At 42.5% G+C, this 13,209-nt stretch overlaps 1 protein-coding gene across 3 annotated transcripts in view; it reads left to right on the top strand.

The window, feature by feature from the left end:
* Window positions 1–13,209, top strand: part of PIP4K2A (phosphatidylinositol-5-phosphate 4-kinase type 2 alpha) — a 179,273-nt gene that overhangs the window by 43,606 nt on the left and 122,458 nt on the right. The window lies entirely within an intron of this gene.

Here is a 13,209-nt window from a genome sequence, read left to right as displayed (position 1 = left end):
CATTATTATTATTATTATTTTTATTTTACAAAGTTACAGTCTGTGTATTAGAAGCATGAGTATTTTTTTCTTCTCATTTTATTTGGTATAATTATTAACATTGTCAAGGTCTTTTCCTTTTTTAGAAGTAAGTTTTCCTAAAGTAAGTAGTGAATTGGATTCACCTGCCCTTTTTAGGTATGGCCCCTAGAATGGCATCAGCCAATGATGAAGTTCCCCATAGAGACTCGAATGCTGGTTATTCTGATGCTGTACTGGCATATCACTTGTCAGCATAGAACTATTAAAACCTCTTTGCAAAGGTAATGGGAAAATGTGTATTTGAGGAGCAAAGGGGTAGCGTTTATCAAATGCAAGTGACTGCTGGAGCAGCTCTGTTTCAGATGGGGCTTCAACTCCGTGTCTGACAGGGCCTGGAGAAAAGTAAGCGCCCGGAAACAGTGCAGTGAGCGCTTAGGTCCTCGAGCAGGCCTGCAGCTGGGGGTTGTGGCCACTGAAGCAGGGCGTCTGGTGATAAGCCAGCTGCAAGATGTTTTCGGGTTTGGAATTGCCTTCTGCGTAGAATTTTAGAGCTGCCCCTTGGTTCTCCCGAAGTATGTGAGTATATCGTTCTGGATTGATAAAATTTCAAAACAGACTTCCTAAATTAAGGCCTTCCTGCTGCATAAAAAGCTGTTCTTTGATAAACTGGGGAGAGAGGACTTGAAAGGTCCTGGTTTCCTTTGTGACTTTTGTATATGCTTAGTGTTTTCCCCCCTGGACTTTAGATGGCTAGCATAAAAAACTGTGGTTTATAATCAGTAAGTTGGTCAGTATATTTTAAAGTCATTATAACGCTCAACATTTTTCAGATGTTGATTTTGAAATTCATGGTGGAAATTTTCTGTGTTCCTTAAGTAGTTTCAATAATTAGAGTGTTAAAGATGTTAAAAAAAATAATTAGAGTGTTCGTGGCAAACAAAGATAGTATTAAAAGTAGCACAAACTGTATCATTAGAATTTGGGGAGAATAATTAAAATGTGGTCAGTGGGTATTTAATTTTTTCCTCAGGATTTAAGTGATAAGTCCATCTCTACATGGTCAAGTTTATTAGAAACCTATCTCAAACACTGTAAGAGAATGCTATATGTTTATAGTCTTTCTGGAAAATGATCTGGAGGTAACTATCAACATTAAAAGTATATATAGACCATAGCCACAGTCCCACTCCTGATACTCCATCCCTAGAAATAAAAGCACTGGGCAGGAAGGTTTTATATATACAAGTCCATTTATGGCATCATTGTATATAGTGTCAAAATATTGGAAACAAAGTGCATAACCTTCAGGAGTGGAATGGCCAAATAAACTGTAATACACTCATACTCTGGGATATTAGGCAGCTATTAAAAGTGAGTTAGACCGGGCTTCCCTGGTGGCGCAGTGGTTGAGAATCCGCCTGCCGATGCAGGGGTCACGGGTTCGTGCCCCGGTCCGGGAAGATCCCACATGCCGCGGAGCAACTAAGCCCGTGAGCCATGGCCGCTAGGCCTGCGCGTCCGGAGCCTGTGCTCCGCAACGGGAGAGGCCACAGCAGTGAGAGGCCCGCATACCGCAAAAAAAAAAAAAAAAAAAAAGTGAGTTAGACCAATTGGGTAAGAGTTAGACCAGCTGGGTGAACTCTATGATGTAGTTAAGGGAAAGAAAATTTCAGAGAAATGTATGTAATAAGATTCCGTATTTTAAAAGCACAGAATGTTTCTCTGCATTGAGTTCTTTCTTTTTAATGTGTGTGTGTTTTGTTTTTCTCTCTGCAGTGCTTTTATTGTCATATCTTGGGAGGTGCAGGTAGGTTAGGGGAAAAAAGTGAAGTGATAAGATAGCTATAGAGCCAGTTGTTTATGTAGAAGTATCTGTGTGTGTATATGTATGTATATGTGTCTCTATATGAATGTATTGAGTATATGCATAAAGATATGTATATAAAAATGTTTAAAATATTAATGTGGTCACCTTAGGTATTAGTATTATAGTAACGTTTTCCTGTTTTTTCCTAATTTTTCTCTATTTGAATTTTTCTTTCCAAGAACCCCATGTCCATATAATGTGAGCAAAAATAAAACTTCTTACAGCAGGGAACAAGCGAACAAGGATGCCTAATGTTCAGCTGTGTGTTCCCATCGTTATGATATAAACCCCAAACCTTTAATGAAATGTGCTGCCTATGCAGAAATACATTTCTTTACAAAATGAAAATAATCTTTGGCTCTGGGATAGTAATTTTTATATATCACAAAGCTGTTTTCTTTTGTGTTAAGTCTGTGTAATAAATACCATTTATTAGTATTAAAACTTAAAAAGTAAAAGTTTCAAAATTGTAGAATTTTGGTTTAAAAACACGTGGATACCAGACTGAAAACATAAAGGGAAAAACGTAGATATAACCACATAAAAATGAAAACGTCTTATCATCAATGCTTACTATAGTAAAATCAAAAGAAGACAATGGAGAAAACTTGGCAACCATCAAAGCATACTATTTTGTGTGTGTGATCAAGAAAAAACAATTCAGTAGAAAACAACATGATAAACATGAACAAAATAAAACAGAGATAAAGAAATATAAACAAGCAGTAAATACAAAAATGTTCAAATACTGTAGTAAGAGAGGTAAATTAAAACAGCAGTTATACATTGCTGATAAGAATATAATAAGGTCTTTCCAGGCAAGAGTTTGGTATATATATATATATATATATATATATATATATATATATATATACACACACATATATACATATATAATTATATATATATATTTTAGTGCCTCAAATTATGCATATCTCTGACCCAGTAATTCCACTCCTTGGAATTTATCATGATTTAGCTAATTAGAAACATCTTCCAAAAGAAGTATGTACAGTGATCTTTATTATGCAGTTCTAAGGGCCAAATATGAAAATTATAAATGTACAACAGTAAGGATGGTTAAATTATGGTATGGCTATACATAGTTGAGTCTTATTAATACTAATCATGATATAACTGTATTTATATGGAAAATCAGTACAGAAATTTGCAAAATAATTTATATAGTATGATTGCCATTTTTGTAAAAAAAAATATTTATAGAGTATTGCATGGAAAAAAGTCTGGAGGAATATATGTCAAAACACAGTGATATCCCTGGATGATAGAGTGAGTGATTTTTATCTTCTTCTCTTTGTATTTTTTTTAAGCATTCTGAGATAACCTCAAACTTTTAATGAAATGCGGTGCCTACGTACAAGTGCATTTCTCGACTTATAAATGTAGCGTGTAATATTTTCATTTTCTACAATGAACATGTATTACTTTTATAATTAGAATAAAATGACTTTTTTCATTTGCTAGATTAAGAAAAAGCCAAGTGGAAAAGCACATGGAAAATACACACAAAGTTCAAAGTTAGAGGGGAAGAGGAGGGTCAAAGTCGTGAACATTTATTAAGCCCCAACTGTATGCGAGTTCTTTGCATACATTATTTCAGTTAAGTATTCCTTTATTTACTAATTTAGCAAATATATATTAAACACCTACTATTGTGTTACAGTCACAACAAAGAGACCTCTTTACAGAAAAAGAAATAGACCCAGAAATATGTCTTTGGAGATCCTATGGCGCGTTAACTGCAAAGCCAAGGACTGACATGCAGTTAGAATCGCCAGAGTCCTCTCAGTTGACCGCGACACGAAGCTCGAATGGAAGCATAGTTCATCTATGCTTTTCTTCCTGTGACTTGTTCTCTCATTTTCAGCCTCATCTCTCTGGTCCTCAACCCTAGATTCTGCATCAAGTATCTGTAACTCCCTGCTCAGAAATACCAAAAGGAATATACTCGTTTATTGACTGATTCATTCAAACAGCGTTTGTTTGGTACCTACTGCCTATGCCAGGTGTCAGGGGAAGGGGAAGAACATCAGTAAAAAGCAAGTTCCTTGCCCTCAAGGTTTTATGGTTGAATTTAAAAGAACATATCGATTGAGAACATATCGATATGTACCGTGTACATACCACGGTACACACTCATACACTGAGCGTGTACCGTGAGCCTTGAGCCTCTGTCCAGCGGTGGTCTCATCTCCCTGTGGGTGGGATTTTCCATTTCTGGCAAGGAATCGCTTTGCTGTCCAGGCACACTGCTTTTCTGTTTCCTCATGAATATTGTCAGCCCTGCGCTTCCATCATTAGGAAACGTCGCTCTCAAAGTCTGCTGCTCCGTCTTGCCTTTTGATTCCCACTTGGATTAAAATGGCCTCCTCTGAAGGCTTATTGATTGGTTCCACCTTGGGGACGGGGTCTGGAGGGAGGAAGGTGTCCTTGATGATGGGGGTTCCATGGCCCGCTTCAGAACAAGTGACATGGCTTGTCTTTGTTCTCAAGTATTAAAAGCATTCATACAAGTCGTACACCCTCACATGCACAAGTCCGAATTAAAAACACGATGACTTTGGAGGATAAGCATGTATCTTCCCTGGGAAGACTCCATCTGACTCATTTTAGGTGCTTGCAGGTAACAAATGATTTTGTCATGCTGTGGTTTGCAACTGTGGGTGTAAACAAAGGGTCTCAGTTAAAACACTCAAGTCTTTAACAGAGTAGATTAACTGAGGTGGTGTCCAGGTTCCACGGCACATTTTTTGCTTTAAAAAAATCCTGCAAATTTTCTTGAGTGATAGAGGCTGTCAAGTATATTTAAGTATTTATTGTTGTCAGGAGATGGAGGAGTACAGGTTATCAAAGAAAAATGTAAGGAAATGCTCCACCTGAAATTAAGGTTAGGATTCTTGGAAATTATTAGCAATATGAATTCAATGTATAAATCTACTTGTCTTTCAGGAATAGGTCTTTTGAGCGAAATGAGACAGGCCTGTACTTGGATGTGTGTTGAATGGGATCTGTGAGTCATAAAGCGTATAGATCACCTAGGTTCTTTTCTATCGTCTGCCTTCCTGCTTGCCTTTTTAAAAAAAGGAAGGAAGGGAGTGAGGGAGGGAGAGAGAGGGAGAAAGCAAGCAAGCAAGCAAGAAAGGAAGGAAGGAAGGAAGGAAGGAAGGAAGGAAGGAAGGGAGGGAGGGAGGAAGAGAAAGAAAGAAAATTCAATATTCAAGCGAACATTTATTGAACGCTGATTATGTGCCCAGCATTGTAACAAGGAGGAGGCGCTGAGGATGTAGGGATAAGTGAGATGGTGTTCATGCCGTCAGGGAGCCCACATCTTGCAGGGCAGACAGTCATGGAAACAACCATCAAAGCTTGCTGCAGGGTGTGATAAGGGTACACTGTCTGCACTTTGCAGCTGGGAGGGACTGAGTTCTGCTGTGGGTGGGAGGTGTGTGGGCTGGGAGGGAAAGCTGCTTAAGACTAGGACGTTTCAGCTGCTTGAGATCACCAACCCTACCACTGCCCTGTCACCCTGATAACAGCCTCTAGAAAGATCCCCAATAGATTCCCAATAGATCTTATCCTTCATGACCTCTGTCCAGTTTGTCCTCAGGGTGAGTCATTTTGTGGCTAAAAGGTGTAGAGTGACATGTATTGTGCGTATATTAGGTGATAATATGCTTAAGAAGAGAAAAAGAAAGTCGTTGACACCTGCTTAAAGCTAGATTTCTCAAGCTGAATTCAACTGTTAGAATGAGAAGGAGCCAGGACCCACCCAGTCCCACCTCCTTGTGAGCTGAGGCCCAAGGGCTGGTGGTGTGTGTGGCCCGAGGGGAGCCAGGGACAGCTCCAGATCTCTGAGATTCAGGTTGGTGCACATTCCACAGCCCTGAGCTGCCCTAGGCAGCCTCCAGGAGCCTGGAGATCTGCTCTGGAGCCTTCTGGAGCCCTTATCGAAAGGACCTGAAAAGCTATGGATTTTGTGGGGGATTAAATGTGACTTTGTGATCTTGGGTGAGTTATTTAACTTTTCTGAACTGAGTTTCCTCTTCTTTCAAGTGGAGATAAAAATTCATATCTAATGGAATTGTTCTGCAGACATTAGGGAATAATATATGTAAAATGCCTAGGATATTACTGGGTTTAGGATAGCGGCTTAGAGTTAATTAAAAAGAAGGACATTCTCATCTGCATTCCTTTGGGATCTTTCGCTACATAGCAACTATATAATCCCTGTGGGTTGATGAGATAGAGATCTGGTAAAAATCTAGTGAAAGAAGCTTCTCATTTTTTTTTGAGGTGTTTTTGTTTTTTAACAGACAGGTATGGAATTTCTTCTAATTGCACTTCTTGAATTTGAGTAATTTTCACTGCCTCACTGTATTTCGACCTTTTTGTGGTTTAAACCGATTATCCTTCTTGTTTTTCTTCTCAATGTATTTGCATCATCAGTTCAACATACATTTTTTTTACAGTTCTCAGATTCCTATATGTATGCAAAACATGAACGTACCATGGCTGATTTCTCCACCAGAGCGTGGACTTCAAGTGCTAAATATGGTATTACGTTGCAAAGTGTTGCAATTCTTTCCAACAATGAGAAAAATCTTTCATTGTACTTTATGTCACATTCAACACTTGAAGTCATTTTTCATGACTGTTGCGTTTTCTAATTGGCAATATTTTTCTAAAATGATTTATATTGTGGCGTGACATTTTGTTGCCACATGTTCAACTTAGAGCAAAGCCTTGAAAGTCCAATTCTGAAAAGATCAACAAAAGTTTATCGAAAACAATTTCCCTCTGGGTTGAGTCAAGTATTTTTGCATTTTACTCATAGCTGATTGCTTAGAAAAAAATTACACGTTTCTTTTTCTGTCTGTACATTTGGTGTCACGTAGTTCTGTAGCAGTGACCTCAGTATGGTTTGTAACCCCCAAACTAGGTTGGTCCCTTTTGTAAGTCCAGTTGAAAATGATTTCACAATAGTGCCAGCTTATATCCATCAAAGAAAAAAAAAAAAGATACTGGTTCTGAAATTTAGTATGATTGTAGCCATTTAAAAAGTGATCGTAATAATAATATTTCCCATCTACTATCTCCTGTCTCATGCCTGGGCTTTAAGCTTTGCAGGTACACAGGCCAGCTATACTATATGCCTTTCAAAGAGTCACACGTGGTAGAGAACACATGTCCAAAATTCAAGCTGTGTCATCAAGTCTTGTCTTCCTTGGTGGGTATATTCCTTTAGAACACATTTATATTAAGGACAAAGAGCAAGATGATTAAGTTCAGGACTTACCGGGCAGCGCAGTGGTTGAAAATCTGCCTGCCAGTGTCGGGGACCACAGGTTCGATCCCTGGTCCGGGAAGATCCCACATGCCGCGGAGCAACTAAGCCCGTGCGCCACAACTACTGAGCCTGCGCTCTAGCACCCGTGAGCCACAACTACTGAGCCCGCGAGCGACAACTATTGAAGCCTAGAGCTTCATGCGCCTAGAGCCTAGAGCCCATGCTCCACAACAAGAGAAGCCACTGCAGTGAGAAACCCGTGCTCGCCGCAACTAGAGAAAAGCCCGTGCACAGCAACGAAGACCCAATGCAGCACAAACTAACTAAATAAATAATGATTAAGTTCTAGCCATCTGCTGTACAACATTGTGCCTATAAGTTAACAATACTGTATCGTACACTTAAAAATTTAAGAGGGTAGATCTCATGTTAAGTCTTCCTTCCACAATAAAAAAAAAAAGGAAGAAGGACAGAACGTTTAGTGCTATAGACTCTAAATTCGTTCTAGTTTTTAATCTTTTTTGGTTTTGATTTTGTAAAAATAGTCTTTCTTTCAGTGTCGCGGGTCTTTTTCTTTGCTTTGGAGTGTGGAGATTAAAGACATCCTTTTGGAATCCTTCAGGTGAAGAGAGAAATCTGAAATTGCTCTTGGAGGAATTATTATAGTCCCACAGAAGTAAAAAATAAAATTTAAGAAGTTCCTTGAAAAGGCAAATGTTAGTCCCTTGAAATTTGGAGGTGTTGACAGAAGACTGGTGCCTTGTTCCTAAAAAATCACTCATCGCCCTAAGTGATCTGGGGTTATTATTCTCACCTGTTCTTCCTGGACGCCCAGAGGGATAGGCAGAGAGCAAGAAGCAGGCATTACCAACAGCACTGTCTCCAGCAGCAGGCTATGATGGGGTTGACCCTTGGGAGAGTGTCTTATTCCATTTGGAAGCATGAGTTCTGAAAAGTAAGAAAACAGATGTTTGGTGTGTCCTTCGCAGTATGAGGTGCTGGGACAGAAACAAAACAAAATAAAACATATTCCTTGACCCAAGGTCTACATTGAACATCAAACACTGTTCTCGATATTGTTGGGAGCCAGAGGACACTTACTTAGGCTCAGGGAGTTTAAAATCCAATTGGCAAATAATTTAGGACTCTAAGATCAGTTTTAATACCTCAAGCTGACTTGATCAAGAAGAGCACTTCCTGGCCCACATGTACAGAATCCAGGTGTCGTTCAGCCTAGAGGCTCCCAGAGTTCACCACTCCCTGCGGCTTCCTTTTTATCTCAACGCCACTTGCTTGGCGTTTGCTTTATCTTCACCCTTGTGGTGGCAAGATGGCTTGGACTGCCCCAGCTCTACATTTTTCATCATCGAGTCCAGCAGGAAAGTGTCTCTTGCCCTAATAAAAGTTTTAATGAAAGTCTTGGGCCTGTCACTGGTTCAGACTGGGTCCTCTATCCCCGATGGTGTCCACGTGTTCCACTTCTGGGGCTGGGCTGGAAAGCAGAGAGGGGCTGGTTGCCCCAGGTAGGGACACGGGGTGCCGTCACCAGAAGGAGCTGAGTAGATGCTGAGTGGCGAGAGCAGCAGGTGTCCATCACAGGGGGGCGGGACTAACCCAAGAGGAAAAAAAGTAACGTGACATTAAGCAGTTGGGGGCGATTATATAATTATTTCATCAAATGTGCCATAGGAGCTGAGAGTAAGGCTCTCAACTGAGGGCTGAAGTGATGCGGGCATTAAGGCTTCTTAGAGCAGACGCACGTGAACTTGGTCCTTAAAGATGGGTGGAATTCTTGGTTTGACTCTCCCAAGATGCTGAGGCGGCCCAGGGCAGGGATCCTTATGCTGTCAGAATTAACAGTGTCCTTTCCAATCCTCTGTGAGTCTCCAGTGGAACAAAGCAACACTACGTGACAGACCCAGCCATTAGCCTGATAAAGGAACTGAGAAACTAAACCCTCCACCTGAGCAAATCATGGGTGTGACAAAAGATGGGGGTCAGAAGTATTTTTTTTTTAATGATGAATTATGGTTCAGATGCATGTTAGAATATTTTCTAGCCATTTAGTCATGTTTACCTTTCAATAAATAGTTACTGAGTACCTGTGCACCAAAATATTTTGAAGACTTTTTAAAGGAGAAAAGCAGGCTGCAGGAAGGTTTCAGTAAAACCCCTACAGTTAGGGGCTCAGCCATCTGCAGACGACTTTGAACCCAAAAAGCCTCGAAGGAAATCCATCAAAATGATCATGTGGTTGCCTCTGTTCTTGAGACTCACCTGTATTTTCAAAACAAATAAAATGGACCACACAGCTGTGAACCAGCTAAGTCAAGAGGCGGTGGTGTCTGAAACATGGCGCATCAGGGCTTCTGCAGAGATAGAGCAGGAATCTCTGCAGTTGTGGAAGTCAGGGCAGAGGTCACAGACAGGCCTCCCACTCCTGCAGAGAGCTCCAGCCTGGAAGATTCCGTCCAGGTGTGCAGAGACAGGCGCAGTGTTAGCGAAACTTTCCACAGTGCCTATCCCGTTGGTTTAAGAACTCCTCCTTCCCTAGAAATCTAGGGAGCTCTGCCTCCTTGGCGTTGGGTCCAATCATTCTTCCAGCTGGTGGTACCCCAAGACCTCCGTCCACTTATCTTGCGTGCGCCCCCATCTCCTCCCTCTCAAGAGGCACTGTTTCCTTCATCCCCTGATTTCTTTCCCCTGCTTTTTCCTCGGCGAAGCTGCAGACCTGCTCTTGCCAGGGCCTTCCTCTTTGGCTTTCACTTGAAGAGTCACAGGCGTAACCTTTCCTAGTTTTCAAAACAGTCTCACCCATCCCGTTGGATACCTTGCGATACAGCCTGACAATGTTCCAACCCCTATTTCAAAGTGTGAGGAGAGGGCTAAGGGGTTTTCACTCGCCTGGAATTACATGACCAGGTCCTGTGGCTCCAGATCCGTTTGCTTTCTATGGCACTGGCTTGATTCAAACCTTAGGGAGTGCTTTACTCTCACTAGCAGAAGGACCGGACCCTTTGCTGGGAATTACATGGCGACCCCCCGCCCTTGCATCTCTTTATAAGTTACCTCCATCTGAAGGCCTAACTTCTCAGAGACAACTAAATTAGTTCTCTTCAGTCTAGCGAACCACCATCCCTCGCAACACCTTTTTTTTTTTTTTTTTTTTTTGCGGTAGGCGGGCCTCTCACTGTTGTGGCCTCTCCCGTTGCGGAGCGCAGGCTCCGGACGCACAGGCTCAGCGGCCATGGCTCACGGGCCCAGCCGCTCCGCGGCATGTGGGATCCTCCCGGACCAGGGCACGAACCCGTGTCTCCCGCATCGGCAGGCGGATTCTCAACCACTGCGCCACCAGGGAAGCCCCGCAACACCTTTTAAATTCTGAAATCGTAGCCCGTGTTGAGAACACTTGTCACAGACGTAGTTGTTAATAGAATTCTCTAGTTTGTAATTTTTTATACTTTGTGATGGGAATCACTTGTCCACTAAGGATCTGTGTTTCTCCGTTTTTTTCCCTCCTCCTCGCACTGTAAGTTCTTGGAAAGCGAGAGCTGTGTTTTCCATTTCCTTAACAGTTGATGTTTCTCCTTAGGGGAAAGTTCAAGAAGTGCTGAGTAAGTGACCAGCCGACCTCGGGGAAATAAAATCATTTTCGTCCTCCAGGAACGTTTTCATGGCATTTCTGGAAATAATTATGAGATTAAATTTTCCTGAAAAATTTCCTGAAACATCTGTTTTCCAAAATCAAATTGGAAATAGGAATGGCCTTGGGCATCTCTGCCCAGCTGAAAGTCATTTACCAGTCCCGAGCCCCTAGCCAGGGGATTTCCTTTATTCCGAGTTATTAAAAATCTGTGCCCCTTGGCGAGCAGGGACACTGGTGCACTTGCCCCCAAATCCAACTTTACGACACGCACGGTCACTTCAGAGGCTACAGCTGTTTGGTCCTGGCATTAATACCGACCTACAGGTCCTTCCGACCCACAGTTATTCGGGTTGCAGACCTTCACCGAAGCCTCCGCCAACTGCGGGCGTGTCCGACTGACACCCGTCCGGGCTGCGCTGGGGCTCTCAGCGCGCCGCCTCCCAGCAGGATTCTCGAAGCCGACAGAAGAGGCGTCTGTGCAGCTTTACCCCCAGTCGGCTTCCCGCCTCCACGTTCGAAGCTGCTGACAGGCCGGAAGCACCTTCCCCTCTCCGCTGTGTCTCAGGGCAGCGCGCGCGGTGCCCCTGCTGACCGAGGTCTCTGAGAAAAGGTGAAGATTGCGGGCTGGCACCTGCAGCTTGCTGCTGCTGGCAGTTTACCTCCCCGGCGACACGGCAGCGCAGAGAAGACAGAAGGATCGAGCAGTTTGAGAGTTAGGTTTCTGCATCAGCCTGGCTCAGGGTCTCGGGGGGACCCCTTACCGCGACTGGGCAGGGAGGACGTGGAGGAAAGGGCTTTGCTTTGCAGAACGATCTGCCTATTCCCCTCCTTCTCTCCCCCGCACCCCCTCCGCGCCCCCGTGTCTGAGGCAAGAGGGGAGGACGCTCCTCCTTTTCCATACATACTTCCTTATCTGTTCTTTAAAACGTTTTCCTTCTCAGAGTTGTCTTTGGCGAGGCCCCGAACTTCACTTACATCAGTTTGATTCACACCCCCAGGGGTGGCCTTTCTCATAAACATTTTAAAGCAGCTTTGAAGTAGAGCACGGAGCAGCATTTTCCATGGAGAATTATTCGTTTTCTGTTCATCGAACCAGCTAAGACTGAACTTAGCACACAGTAATAGACTTTAAATAAATTTTTTTTAATTGAAGTATAGTTGATTTACAATGTTGTGTTTATTTCTGCTGTACAGCAAAGTGATTCAGTTATACATATACATTCTTTTTCATATTCTTTTCCTTTCTGGTTTATCACAGGACACTGAGTATTGTTCCCTGGGCTGTACTGTAGGGCCTTGTTTATCCATTCCATATATACGAGTTTGCACCTGCTAAGCCCAAACTCCCACTCCTTCCCTCCCCCACCCCCTCCCCCTTGGCCACTGCAAGTCTGTTCTCTATGTTTGTGAGTCTGTTTCTGTTTCACAGATAGGTTCGTTTGTGCCATATTTTAGATTCCACATGTACGTGATATCAAATGATATTTGTCTTTCTTTTTCTGACTTACTTCACTTAGTATGATAATCTCTAGGTCCATCCATGTTGCTGTAAATGGCGTTATTTCATTCTTTTTTATGGCTGAGTAATATTCCATTGTATATATGTACCACATCTTCTTTATCCAAGTGACAGACTTTTTTGATTCTGAGTTTTAAGACACATTTGACTATCTTAAAAGCAATCGTTCACCTTCGACCCATAAAATAATAGGCTTGATGACTTTTTATCACAGATATTTTAATTTTCTGATTTTAATTATTTCTTAATGAAAGATAACCACAGTGTTACATCACTCTGAAGACATTGCTTTGCCAAAGAAATCACCCCACAAAATATCACAGTTCAGTGGTCTATAAGACAGTCGCTAAAGTGGATAGTTAAAAATTGCCATGTGTGTAGGTTATAAATTTGTTCATGAATATCAAGTGGTCATTCAACCCACATCAAGCAGTGTCCGAGTCAGAGTTCAGTTACAGAAATCAGAAGCTACTACAGCTGATACAACTAGATAATAAAGGGACTTCCCTGGTGGCGCAGTGGTTGAGAAATCCACCTGCCAATGCAGGGGACACGGGTTTGAGCCCTGGTCCCAGAAGATCCCACATGCTGCGGAGGAACTAAGCCCGTGCGCCACAACTACTGAGCCTGAGCTCTAGAGCCCGTGAGTCACAACTACTGAGCCCATGAGCCACAACTACTGAATCCCGTGGGCCTAGAGCCCGTGCTCCGCAACAAGAGAAGCCACCGCAGTGAGAGACCTGCACACTGCAGCGAAGAGTAGCCCCCGCTCGCCGCAACTAGAGAAAGCCCGCGCGCAACAATGAAGACCCAGTGCAGCTAAAAATAAATAAGTAATCAAATGGATT

Source organism: Kogia breviceps, chromosome 3 (genome assembly GCF_026419965.1).
Source record: "Kogia breviceps isolate mKogBre1 chromosome 3, mKogBre1 haplotype 1, whole genome shotgun sequence".
In the NCBI taxonomy this organism is placed as follows: Eukaryota; Metazoa; Chordata; class Mammalia; order Artiodactyla; family Physeteridae; genus Kogia; species Kogia breviceps.
The sequence above is the reverse complement of the archived record's forward strand: the minus strand, read 5'-3'. Positions and strand labels throughout refer to the sequence as shown.